We start from the raw sequence: 15,241 nt of genomic DNA on the forward strand, positions 1-15,241 counted from the left end.
GGTATTCCAATTCCATTACAACTTTGTCAGAGGGGATAAACGACTTATTAGATTAGTAGGGCGGGATGAATGGTGTCTTCAAGGCAAGTTTTAAGGTGAACATAATCCATGGTTCGTCTTGTGTCATGGTACGTAGACAAAAAATAAATCAGGCGATGCTGAGGAAAGTAAATTAGGAAATCAGGTTCTAATAATAGGAATCTATTATAATTATTTGAACATCAAACTAACACACAAAGTAAGGCAATGTAATATATATACTAAAATAAAAAGAAATTTTTAAAAAAATATATACACCTGAATATCAGATTTAAATTTAAATGTCAGAAACATCTGCTTTGAAAGTATTTGTTAGCAAGCGAAAACTGAAAAATAAGCAGCAATGACAAGGGAAGAATAGAAGATCACTAAATGCGGTGCACCAGGGGAATGGGTGTATAGATAAGCACAATTTGACTAAAATTAGATGCAGATTCATAGGATACTCATTAAGGAATAGTTAATATGGCAATCACCCGCTTGTCGGTATAACAGAGGACTGTTTCAGACATCAATCTCGGAAAGGCATTTACAGACAAAGTTATATGATTCCGTGTGGAAACTAAATTTTTATTTCGTTCTCTAGAAATGGTCAGAAAATGATTGTTAAATACTGTACGTATATCTGATTTATAAGTAACAGAAATATTTTTACTGCAAACTGACTTCATGTCGTCGACCTTGTGCTGCTGACCAGACACTTCCTTCACAACTGACCATATGGTTTTCTGTGAATTAGCTATTCTATTTGCATACCACATACTCTTGGACTTCCTAATTACATTTTAAGCACTATACAATACTGTTTGTAATAGGCTACTGTAGCTGATTGTGACTACTTCTAACGTTTTGATATAATTCCCGCTTTGTTCTACATTATATACTTATCCCACTAGTCAGCCACCTAGGCTGCCTCTTGCTGGTAATACCCCATTTAGAATGAGTTAATGGAAACCAACTCTCAAAGAGCATGAGAAATGCGTTAAGGGAAGCATTCTACTTATCATCTATGTTAGCATTACAAACATTTTGTCACTCTATTTTCCTTGTCAAGATTTAAGAAACTCTCTATAGCTGATGTATTAGCTTTTCTACATAGTTTGTAATCATATGCGACATTTGTTCGAGTACAAAAATCCTTTTAGTGTTAAAATCTGTGCATCGTGTTCTGAAAGGTCATTTACCCTTTTACTAGCAGAACGCCCATCTAGTAATGAGCATGAGTAAGAATATTTTCTATTGCTGTGATACTGTTCCCCTGCACCCCAGTTGGAAAAAACACAGTCTGCTTCAGATCATATGAATTTAGGAGATCTACCAACATCCTTTTTCTTGCACCATCAAATACAAAATTTATGTTGAAATCACCACATATAACTCATTTCTGGTACTTCCTACAAAGTGAATTAAGGACCCTCTCTAGCTTGAGCAGAAATGCTCTGGAGATAGAGTTAGGGGACCTATAAACAACAACAATTAGAAGTTTAGTTTCACTGAATTCAACAACATTGAAATATCTGTTTAGTGCAGTGTTGTGATACGTTTATGGACTCAAATGGAATACTATTTTTTTACGTACATAGCCACTCCCCAACCTCGCAAGGAACTCCTTGAAAAACAGCCAGCTAATCTGTATTCTGGTAAAGGAAGCCTCTGAATTGTCAAATTATTTAAGTAGTGCTTCGACATACCATTAATTTCAGAGTCAACATCTGCAAGCTGTTCACTAGCTTTATATCTAATACCTCCTATATTTTGATGAAATATGCTAATGCCTTCTCCTAAGGAAACATGACATCCTCTGAAGGTGAGCCGTTAGTCAAAGGGACTTCCTTTAAGTAGGTGTACCTATTGGCTCACTTCAATCAAAAAAGGTGCAGCTCTAACTCCAACTACTACAGGAATTTTAGCACGAGTGATCCCGCCACCACCCACTACACTGTCACCTATAACCTTTGCGAGCCTCCCCTTCCCATACCTATTGAGGTGCAGGTCATGCCTAGTGAAATCCGATCTACTGATAGACCGTACTGGCACTCCTGAAATGTGACCTGTGCCCTGTGACATCAGTGCCCCATTCGTGCCCATGTTAACGCGCCTAACAGTCACACTTAAACCCTGTGTGCCATTCATAATTGCATTTAGCATTAAAGCCTTCATTTAACTTTCGCAAATGGTCAGTATGCTCAGAATTCGAACGCACAAAATACATTAAAACGATAGTGAAACTCTAGCTGTCTAGGTTCGAACATGTATGTAATTATGGTATTCACTGCTGTTGCCGCTCAGCTTGCATTTCACTCTAAATTGTTTCAAAGGGAAGTACGTATATGGAAAGTTTCATGAACCACCATATTTAAAAGTACATGATGTGAGATCAGTTGACCCTGGAAGCAATGGTGTATTACTATAGCCTTCACGTCTTACACTGTAGGAAGTGGAGTGTGGTAGTCTCGAATAAAGTCATGCCACGCATTTAAAGTTACGTTCCATTTCCTGAAACCGAGAGCACTAGTCGCTTCTTGTGTGTTTATTAAGCAGTTCTGGAATTAACAATAATGATGTACTTGAACAACTAGCGAAAAAAGGAACGGCAATATAACGAAAAAAGTTTGAATATTATTATTACTATCTGGTAATGCTTGACAGTAGGGTAATAAGCCTGAACCTACCTAACAAAAATTAATAATTGCTGAAATAAGTACCGATAAATGTGTTTTTTCATTTAATAATACACTCCTGGAAATGGAAAAAAGAACACATTGACACCGGTGTGTCAGACCCACCATACTTGCTCCGGACACTGCGAGAGGGCTGTACAAGCAATGATCACACGCACGGCACAGCGGACACACCAGGAACCGCGGTGTTGGCCGTCGAATGGCGCTAGCTGCGCAGCATTTGTGCACCGCCGCCGTCAGTGTCAGCCAGTTTGCCGTGGCATACGGAGCTCCATCGCAGTCTTTAACACTGGTAGCATGCCGCGACAGCGTGGACGTGAACCGTATGTGCAGTTCACGGACTTTGAGCGAGGGCGTATAGTGGGCATGCGGGAGGCCGGGTGGACGTACCGCCGAATTGCTCAACACGTGGGGCGTGAGGTCTCCACAGTACATCGATGTTGTCGCCAGTGGTCGGCGGAAGGTGCACGTGCCCGTCGACCTGGGACTGGACCGCAGCGACGCACGGATGCACGCCAAGACCGTAGGATCCTACGCAGTGCTGTAGGGGACCGCAAAGCCACTTCCCAGCAAATTAGGGACACTGTTGCTCCTGGGGTATCGGCGAGGACCATTCGCAACCGTCTCCATGAAGCTGGGCTACGGTCCCGCACACCGTTAGGCCGTCTTCCGCTCACGCCCCAACATCGTGCAGCCCGCCTCCAGTGGTGTCGCGACAGGCGTGAATGGAGGGACGAATGGAGACGTGTCGTCTTCAGCGATGAGAGTCGCTTCTGCCTTGGTGCCAATGATGGTCGTAAGCGTGTTTGGCGCCGTGCAGGTGAGCTACACAATCAGGACTGCATACGACCAAGGCACACAGGGCCAACACCCGGCATCATGGTGTGGGGAGCGATCTCCTACACTGGCCGTACACCACTGGTGATCGTCGAGGGGACACTGAATAGTGCACGGTACATCCAAACCGTCATCGAACCCATCGTTCTACCAATCCTAGACCGGCAAGGGAACTTGCTGTTCCAACAGGACAATGCACGTCCGCATGTATCCCGTGCCACCCAACGTGCTCTAGAAGGTGTAAGTCAACTACCCTGGCCAGCAAGATCTCCGGATCTGTCTCCCATTGAGCATGTTTGGGACTGGATGAAGCGTCGTCTCACGCGGTCTGCACGTCCAGCACGAACGCTGGTCCAACTGAGGCGCCAGGTGGAAATGGCATGGCAAGCCGTTCCACAGGACTACATCCAGCATCTCTACGATCGTCTCCATGGGAGAATAGCAGCCTGCATTGCTGCCTAAGGTGGGCATACACTGTACTAGTGCCGACATTGTGCATGCTCTGTTGCCTGTGTCTATGTGCCTGTGGTTCTGTCAGTGTGATCATGTGATGTATCTGACCCCAGGAATGCGTCAATAAAGTTTCCCCTTCCTGGGACAATGAATTCACGGTGTTCTTATTTCAATTTCCAGGAGTGTATCTACAGAGACAAAACAATGCTAATATCATGGCAAATCACACAATATGATTCCCACATTCTGCTGTTATATACAAATAGGTCGTATCCGCCAACCAAATGGGTATAAGTTTGAATAAATATGACATGGCGTTGTTAAATCTCTGGTAAAGAATCAGAACAGTAGCAACCATCATCAACTCTAACACTGTGCGCAGATTCTCCAAGATAAATGACTCTTTACCTTTGGTAGATACATACCGTCACAGGCAACCAGAGAAAAAAAAATTAAACTGAGGAAGCCTTAAACAAAAGTGTTTAATTAAACTTTCTCCATTCTGAATATTGAGGTTCGTATGAGGTATGTGACTTTTACGATAAGTACTATAACACCAGGACCATACAACAGAAAGCTACCTAAAATGTCTCATGCAACAGGTCATAACATAGATTTGCGAAAAACTAAAATTTATAAAAAATCATACTAAAGACAACAATGAGACACAAAATAAAGAAAAATCTCTGAATGTATGTATTATTATAAAACTCATATTCAGTTCAAGGTGGTTTTCACTGAAAGCAAAGTAGTTCTGCAGACTTAAATTTCATGGAGTTTACTATTGAAAAATTTATCTATATGAAGGTGATGTCATGTAGTGACTATCTGTAATGTCTGACCAGTATTGAATATACTTATTCAACACTGTTCTTTCGTCTGAATCGTCTGTGAGTGTTTGTATGTTGCATAAATGTGGGTGAACTATTTTGAGGCCCATGTGTAATTATAAATAATATTAGCTGGAGAAAGTAATAATACTTTATATCCCTCCTATAGAAAAACGTTTTTTTAATATTGTCAATCAAATCAGAATAACACTAGGAAGTTTAGGTGCTGATATCAAATAGAAACATATTGCTGCAAGACAGGAACAAAACTCCTGACAACGTCAGAGTTTTACCAGAACACCCTGATCCTTTTTAATTCGTGAACAGTGACATTACCTATGAACTGTATGATTTATATTATAGGAGGAGAAAGTGCTGCCTCAACACAATGCAATATTTTAATTAACTGTTGTTACTGAGGTGTAAGAATAAACACAGCATCGCAATTTGCCCAGTTCTGCCGTCAATCAAAGAAAATTAATTCGTGGAGCGTTGGAAAAATTTATTTGTGTGAATGATGGCATTAGAAGACGCCAGTCGGAGGTGAAAAGCGGCTTCTGCTTTGATTTTCTTCGGAGACAAAATTCCCTCTCTGGGCTAAACAGCAAACACGAAAGCTACGGTAGACAGGTCATGAATATTTTAAAGCCGAGATGAAAGTTCCGGGTGCAAGTATCTTGGCCCATTACACAGCAAAGTAACTTTGGAACGAGACTGTTTTCCCTAATAAGGTAACACGACTACCCGCTTGCACGCCTGGCGCGGTTTATGCCTCCCGTCTACTTGTCGTTACACCGCGCACCGCAATTGAGGCGCAGGTGTCACCTCTGTGCGCGCCCGTATATTGCATAACCCAGATTTGCTCAAAATCAGGGCTGAAACGCGCTAATCTATTCTATTGTAAATACTGATATAAACAGCGGGAAACACATATTGTTTTTACTCGGACTATAAAAGTTAATTTGCGTGAAACATCGCAGTTTGGAATGGTGTGCTTTGTTTGGTGTGAGTTTATTTAAACCCTTTACACATAATGCTCCCATGTTGATAACCTATTATGCTTTTAAGCTATTCTGTATTTTTCTAGGCAAGAACGACTCGCTATTATAACAGTAGTTCTCTGTCATACGGTTCCTGCGAATGGTCGCAGTGGTTACAAATTTGGACTCGCATTCGGTAGGAGAAGGGTCCAAATTCGCAACCGGTGATCCAGAATTAGTTTTTCTATGATTGGCTTTGAATCGTTTGAGGCAGATGACGGAATGATTCCTTTGAAAAAGACAGAGTGATATCCTTTTTCCAGTCATTCCCTAATCAGACTTCGTATACCATTTCTAATGACGGCGATGTCGAAGAGACGTGAAACTCTAGACTTCCTCTCCTCCTTGTTTCTCAGAAACCTAATTACTAATTACTTGTCTAAATGAAGGGCTTATTTCAATAGTGGTACAAGTCCTGCACCTCCACTTTTCTATCTATAATGTTTCTGACATTAATGGTCCAAACAAACAGAAAGGAACGTCCATCTCTAGCAAGAAGCCATATGCTTGAATATTTCTGGTATCTCAGCTGCAGATTTTTCAGCGCTAATTAACTTTAGGACTCTATATCTCAGAATGAACAAAAGTGGACTTGTAGCACTATTGAAATAAGCCCTTCATATCACCTTACCTAAACGGTTGCAGTATTGTTCAAACAGGCATAAAATAGTTTCTCACTTGGAAATTACTGTTGGACAATGAAAACATTTCAATTAAAAGATTAATTCCATTTTTGTGAGGTTAAAATCCTTTCACTTTCTTCCACTAGGCTTAAACTACTTTTTGATTCCTGTTAGGATTTGTCAAAGGTCCTAGACTCTACCGAGTTACTAAATTTCAGGCGATATCGTCGAAATTTCTAATTAGATCCTCACATGTCAGCTACAAAGAAACGTTCTCTGGAGAGAAACGTCTTTCCACGGTTTGGGATGATTGAGAAGTCCAATAATAATTCTAAAGCTTCGACTAATAAGCCTTTTATTTCATTATGCAAATCTTTGAGTTTACCATATAGCGTCACTACCGACAAAATATCGGTTACATCTCACATTCAGTATTTTATAATCGTTCCACTATCTCACAATCGCTTGCAAATACTTACAAACATCTTTTATTCATCTAGCGTTCTGTCTTTTTTGAATTTGTTAATTTGAGGCACAGTACTAGAATTTGCTAACGAGACTGATATGTCCAGCAGGAAACTATTTTGTACCTAGTTCTGGAATGAAATTTTTTAAATTTTCGCAACCCATTCTTCTCCCAACAATCGGCTCTAATACTACAGTCAATCACTTTTTGAAAAGAGCAAGAGATCATCTACACGAACTGTCTGATATAGCAGAATAGTTAAGCAAATAAATTATCAGAAAAAACGCATTTTAAGAAAATTTCATTTTAATATATGATTTAAGCGGCAAAACATGGGCCTCATAACGTGGTTGTTTAAAGAAACGAAGCCACAGCAAACATTGCCGAAATTTTAAAAATTAGTGATCCTAATACCCTCCTACAAACAGGATGTGTCTACTGTCCAAACCATATGTCACCTATTGTCTGCCATTCTGAAAATCTTTCTGCTGACATCAGTTACTGCACCCCACGAATATCCCTTTTTCTGAAATCCGTCTTGTGTGGCTGGGAACTGTGCCGCTTAACCCTTATCACCCTCCTGACAGAGAAATAAGAACTGAATTTTGTTATGAAATTAAAGATGCCCAGTCGTCTCTTGCCAGCTAAAATATCAAAGCCAACTGTGAATTCACCCTTGCACCATGTTGAATGAATAAGTGGCAAATTCACTATGTACGGTAATACCTTTCTCCTATCCACCACTTGGATACCGACAGAGCTGAAAATCACTACTGAAGACAGTAAGGTGACATTCCATTTTCCATTTGACCCTATGGGAACACGGGTGTTGAAATGTGCTGAGGTGCACGTGACTTTTAGCCTTGAAGCAATTAAGCAGTTCCCGGTGACCCTTGCTGTCACACCAGTGCCAAATGCACACTTTGCTGAGAGTTCTGGAACAATGTGTCGCTCTTCACACTCTGCGTTCTACGTGGCCGTCTGGAGTTGTTTAACAGACTTGTAGCGTCTCCTGGCCAGTCCTCATAAAAAGCGTGTGATAGAATGTTTTCCGTGTGTGTAAGACCAGTTAACATGTATCGATATAGTGCCACGCACACGGCGAAAGAGAAATAATTTAAACACGACCAAGTGAAGCAATAAAGCAAGACTGTGTAAACATTTCACGAATGTACTATGTGTGTATGTAGAACATTCATATTTATTGGACGTTTTATGCATTTGTTAACTTTGAATCCATGACATATTATCATCTTTGACAATCTTGTTAAATGAATTTGTGATTATGATCTGTGTCTCAGATAAAAAGGACAATTCAGTACACGTATAAATAGCAAAAAGCATTGTAATAATCTCTTTGTTCTCTTTCGGGTTCGTTACGAGTAATACTCGCGTGTTAAGCAAATGTATATGCTAGCCGTAAGTCTTTTGTTCATGAAGCTTGAGATCCGCAATTAGGCGAGTTGTTGTAGAAAGGTGTGTAAAATTAATGCATTTTTGTTTGAGTATATAGAGTTTGAGCAAATATGTTTTTAAAATAATTTGTAAAGTTGCCAGCAATTCGTCCCGTAAATAATTTAGACATTTTCAGCATTTAATTTAGCGGAAGCCGCTGTACCAATCTGCGAGGGCAACGGCTGCAGACCCGGCACATTTAAAAAATATTTATTTCAGGCATCGCAGTCAACTCGCCGGTAAAGCGAGGTAACATAATAATATTTAACATTTTCTTACAGCTTACAGCAGTGCCAGCAGACTATATCATATTATTCAGTGCATTTCTCAGTTTCATTTGGAAGGTGTTGTGCGACATGTTCCATGCGGCCGCAAAAAGTATAACGAATAACTGTGTTATGACTTTATCATTTTCACATTTTGTAGCAAGGTCTGCTCTGTGAAACTAAAGCAATATTTTATATTGTTCCCTGAGATTAAGAGAACACGGGCTAGCCGCGAGCCTGTTCTAATTAACAGTATTCAAAAATCCACTGCATAACGTAACCAACATTCAGTGCTGTAACGGTAATTTGAATTTCGTTACTGACTTTTCTGAATACGATGCAAAGTAGTAAGTTGAGATACAGTAGTCTTTCTTCCTTGATTAGGTTACAGTAGCAAGTGAATGTTCCACACACAATTATCCAGAGCAGATGTGGAAAAGCAGTAATTTGATCCACGGTGTGCCACATTTATGATAAAAGTGTTTATTCCCTCTCCCATTACATAACCACAAGCCGAATAGAATTAGCTCCAGTGCCGGCCGCGGTGGTCTCGTGGTTCAAGGCGCTCAGTCCGGAATCGTGCGACTGCTACGGTCGCAGGTTCGAATCCTGCCTCGGGCATGGATGTGTGTGATGTCCTTAGGTTAGTTAGGTTTAAGTAGTTCTAAGTTCTAGGGGACTGATGACCACAGCTGTTAAGTCCCATAGTGCTCAGAGCCATTTGCACCAATTAGCTCCAGTAGTTAAAAGGTGAGAGGTGGAGTAAGGGAGACGGAATAGACCGTTGCCGAAACCAATGCTACGCATTTAATGCCCATTATAGTCGGCTTGTGGAATAATCCGAGCTAAGATAAAGAAGTCTTCCAGCAGCTCTACTTTTGGCACTATTCAAATGACTGCAGTTGTGCAAAAGGAGACAGCACGCATCCTTTTGGAGCTTCTGTGTCTAACGCATAGCAGGCAGGCCACTGCTGCGGACCACATAGTTTCCGGAAACGGAGAACGCCGATCAGTCGATGGCCCAAATCTCTGTGCGGAGTGAAAGCTACGACTATGAGTGCCGTGTCCTTAAATCAGTACCGATGCACAAAGCCAAAATCGTCGTCTACAATAACACGTACAGAGTTTCAAGATCGAAGGTAAACTGTTTAATTTATAGGATCGGAGAACACAGGTTTCAATGACACACAAAGTGTCATTCGCGCAGCCAGGTAGAATATTTATTTTCTGTAGCGGACCAACGATCGTCTCCATGTGACATGTTTGCTGCGAAATCTGGTGCTGCGCACGCCGCCTGCGGAGTTCACTGGTACTCAGATGCTGTCACCGTCACTCTCTGACACAGTTTCCATATCGCTGGAGTATTGAGATAATAGCATAGCTACACTACGACTGCCGTAACTTCACAGAACATTCCACTTTCCCATACGTGGACGAACACAGATCTTAGGAGAGTAGCAGTTTCTTTCCAGCAATGCGTTCACAGCACAAGAAAGAAGAGCCGTTAGATGAATTCCTATTTCTTCCAGCGGAACGTAAACAATATGGGTCGAAATGTAAGGTTTGCTCCTGTCACAGAAACAGCAAAGACCAATGATGTAAATAAATGTTTTCTAGCTATCGTATTTTAGGGTAATGTCGAGAGAGTGTTGTAAAATAGAAACTGACTTTTTTCAATTATATATCATCAACTCTTAGGTGTGTTCGAAAACTACTCTCATTCTTACAAAAACCTGAACTCCTCGAATGGTATTTCAAAGACTCCAAAATGGTACTGAACACTAAGTTGTTCTCCCTTGTTTATACATTTATCATGATGTCTCGTGTAATATCGACAAAATAGAGACCATCTCATGCAAGTAATGTGATTCTTCCTGTTACAGGTTGCAGTCATCCTGTAAGAATTCATCAGATCATTGACATTTGTCGGTAACGTTCATGTAATATTTACATTCAGTAATAACTTTAAAATTAAGGATTTAGAACAAACCTTGACCTCTGAATTTTTCCCATTTTTTACGAGAAAGCTATGACAATTACTGTTTTCTATAAGGATGTTGGGAAAATTTGCTGTATGTGACGGCAGTATAAAAGAAGCAGTGAATAAAACTATACTACGGTGCTCTCCGCAAGTTATTTGGAAAAGGAGATCAGTTTCATAGTCTTATGCGAATTTTAAATTGTTTGTTTACGTAAGAACATAGCCACGTAAAAAATATGCAGTTATGCTTTGCATTTAAGGTAAAGGACTACTTTAGATTACAAGAGTCACAATAGTAGCCACTACCTATAACTGGAAAATATAACACAAATCTAAATCAATTCACAATGGAGATTGGCAACAAGTAAGAAAACTTGTCAGATCTCACCATTGACATCAGTACACATCATATTATTTCAAAATTTATATAAACACTACAACTAAAGACACAGTGCTCCCTACTTGCTCGAAACATACCGTGGCTCACATACATGCAGCTTTCCATTCAATGGTACAACGTCTCATATCTGTCTCATGTCCACAGATGATTTTAAAGTAGAGTTAGACTGACCACATCTTGCATAGGGAACAAAAATGGAAAAGCATACCCTTCCTCTATGCCCCATCTGCTGCCCTTCCACTGTCTGCAAGAAATGGTGTACACTTCGCTATCTAGGAGAGGTATCACAGACAGCACCCAAAGCACTGAAAACCTGCAAGTATAGGTTTTACTACTATGTTAAGAACACCACAGCGCCGTGTCTTTTCAATAGCGAAGATAAGATCCAGTTATTAGCCAACAGTGGAGTGTACAAAATCACCTGTTCTGATTGTGACAAGTTTTACATTGGTCAGTCAGTTAGAGACGTAGCAAATAGGCTGGCTGAACACGAATGCTGCTAGAGGTTGCAGAATTCTAACCCCACATTTGCCGAGCACGTACTGAGTGATTTTCACAATTACGAAATAGAGTCCTTTGTCCTTAACTTAGCAACCAAAGGCCATAAACCCAACCTCCTGAAACCCCTGGAAATTAACAGACATCTTGCACAGAATCCAGATCTAATATTAAATGACTAGACACAGCTTAACACTTCCCCTGTGTTAAACTTCAAATAATTCTCTCAATTTTTCATTACTTCCCACACTGTCTGATTCCTACATATTCCCCCATTTTCCTGTATTAACTGAGTTCTTTTATTTTATTGAAATTGTCTGTGTAATCCATATAGACTGTATTTTTCAATTTTTAAGGGTTTCTTTTAACTGGTACTTATATCACTTTCCATGTTTTATACGTCTTGTAGCTGTCTCATCAAGTGCTGTTGTTATTTCATTTGGTCCATTTATTTAATGCAAACTATTACATAGGCACAGTTATATGTATAGTGTTAATGTTTTCCATGTATCATCCATTTACATTTGTGTATTGTTCAGTTTTTTTCTCTTTTTAATTGCAGTACCACCACACTCTCAATGACTGCATTTACTGTATGTTCCCTCACACTCCTACATATTCCTGCATTTATTCCTTTCTACTTATCTTAATGGTATTCATTAAGTTCTTTATATATTCTGTAGTTACACTGATAGTTCTTTCTTCTTTTAATTGTTTTGTGTACCACTCTCTATGTATCATACCTCCTGCAATACCCTTGTCAAGAACCAATTTCATTTTATTGATTTTGTTTATTAATTTCAACTTATTTAGGATTACTGTTCATGTTTTGTGGTGAAGTTTTCTTCCTGTTTTCCCCATTTTTATTTATTTACTGTTCAATATTTTACTTTTTACATTGCATTACCACCAAACTCTCAAAGATTTCATGTACTGTATGTTTCTGCTTCAGTCTAGATATGTAACTTCTCTTCCAGTGTCGTTTAGAACCTTTGTAACGTCCTTGGTGACAACAGTCAGTAAATATCTGAAAATGACCTTGTAAGCCGAAAACCAGTTAACACAATAAAAGTAATACTGTAGAACAAAAGCAGACTATCGCTTTTCATTTATTACAATGTTGTTCTACCAAGAACCAAAGGAAGATCCATTTAAATCTCAAAGGGCTTATCCAATCCGTTACTTGGTACTTATGATACACATACCTTGACATGTTAAAGTATGAAGTCATCAGCTTCACATTATTCCTTATTATTCACGAAAAATATTATACTAAAAAATATTCAAACAACTGACCTATACAAGTTAGAACCAATTATTTAATATCAGTTTACATCTCAGCTCTTACTCAATTGAGCCCTATGTCTTTGAAGCCCAGTTCTCTCTAAAGTTAATGAAGTAAATCCGTTAGCGTAAAATGATCATTTATGGGAATTGTGGGACCCGACAATTTAAATATACAAGCGAAAGAAGCTTCCAGGGTGAAAGGAATACTGTTTTCATGACTGAAATTGATATGAATTTTACTGTAACAAAGATTACGAAAACTAATTTTCAAAAGCGTCTTATGCAAGAAGTTAGCACAATATGCTGGTCACGTGCTAAATTACGGATTTCTCCATAAAATACTTTAAAAGCATTAAGAAGCGTTAATATGTAAAATGGAAATTAAGGAAGAATCTAGTGGCATACCTGGTTATGCAGATAGAGTGATGAAATAAGCTTTAGAGTAATTAGGTTGACGTCAGAATGATAGTATAAATTGTTGATTCTGTAATACTAATAAAAAGATATACTACTTAAAAATATTGCAGAGTGTCTTAGGACACTTCAGTGACAAATAATTAACTTGTGCGCTCCATTACGGCGGCTGTTATCAAATATACGAGGGTTGGAACATAAATAGTGGCAACTATTTATTCACAACCGATACAAAAGAGTTACATGTTTGCACCTGTTACTGTCCTTCAAAGTAGTCAGCAGCGATGTGTATAACCCCTTGCCAGCGATGTGCAAGACGTAGATTACCGTTAACAGAGCCTGTTCTGCTGATGGTGCGAATGGAGCACTCTACTGCCTGTCGATTCTCTGGAACAGTTGTGAAGCGAATGCCACGAAGTGGTTCCTTCATCTTCGGAATCAAATCAAAGACACAAGGAGTATGGTGGATGGTACAGTACTTCCCAGTCCCATCGACTGAATAGAGCAGCCACAGCTCGCGCTGTGTGCGCCCGCGCATTGTCGTGCAAAATGATGGGTGGGTTGCGCAGAAAGTGTCGCCGTTTATTTCGCAAAGCTGTTCGCAGGTGATGCTCCAAAAACGAACAATAATACTTTGCATTGACGATCTGCCATGAAGGAACGTAATGCGTTAGGACAACACCATCACAATCGTACACGAGAATCACCGTAACTTCAGACCACTCCATTCGCACCATTAACAGAACAGGTTCTGCTAACGGTATACTATGCCTTCCACATCGCTGGCAACGGGCGACGGGCTCTGTACACTGCTGGTGACTACTTCGAAGGACAGTACCAGCTGCAAACATGTAACTCTTTTGTATCGGTTGTAGATAAATAGTTGCCACTATTTAAGTTTCAACCCTCATAAATCTGGGGTTCAATGCATTATTTTTTAGGACATTTGAATTATCCAGTTACTTTATCATTTCAGTGATAGCAAAATCATTCACTCTTTGGGACTCAGTAGAGTAATTACAATATTCTACTATTGACTCAAAAATTAAAGGTCAGTCCATCACGTATAAGGTGTGTCGAAGAAAAATGGTTAGTATAAGGAAAAAATGTAACGCAAAACGTTACAGGGAGGGGTTTAAATGTGATGTGATGATTATTTTTAATTGCAGAGGCTATAAGGGCTATATTTAAAAAAATCAGATATCACATATTTAGTCCAAATGAAAGCAGTTGTCGAGATTATTATGACACTTATTGTGGTGTAAATATGTCGTTTAATATACAAATTCTACAGGTAGGGGTGTAAACGAGAATATTTGATTATTTTTATTTTAAGACCCTATTACCTTATACTGAAATGCTCAATTGTCACATATTTAACCCAAATGGTAGCACCTGTTGAAATTATTATGACCCTAAATATGGGTGAATACTGTGCATTGCTGCAGTGTTTGCAGTGTTCCATTTCACTGTTCGTAATTAAATCTCGGGACTAAGAGCTTATGTAACATACATTATTCAGGAGTTCCCTTTTCTGGTAATTGATGCTTCACATTTGTTAAATTAAGTTAACTATAAAACATTAGGTTGCAAATACTGAGTCAATAAATTAATGAATTGACGAAGGAGAATTTTCAAATTTTAATTCCTACTAAAAAGTCCTACATATCAATTAAAGAAAGTATTGACTATGGAGTGATTTAATCATTTATACCTGTTGTACAGACATACTTGTGTGGTCATTGTCAAGGTAACAGTTTGTTTGAACAGCACCCTTGTTGTCAGACTTAACTTAAATGCTTTTGATGACATATGACAGTTTGTGGACGGCTAACAGAGAACATCTTTGTGAGTGGCGTCGTACGCTTTTAGCGTAAACTGGCTCACGCATTATCCTCATTGCCGAGGAAAATTGTACGAGGCCAGAGTGTAGGCATACCAAGAAATTTGATGCATACAAGGTGGAGCGTT

The sequence above is a fragment of the Schistocerca serialis genome, chromosome 8, assembly GCF_023864345.2.
Source record: "Schistocerca serialis cubense isolate TAMUIC-IGC-003099 chromosome 8, iqSchSeri2.2, whole genome shotgun sequence".
In the NCBI taxonomy this organism is placed as follows: domain Eukaryota; kingdom Metazoa; phylum Arthropoda; class Insecta; order Orthoptera; family Acrididae; genus Schistocerca; species Schistocerca serialis.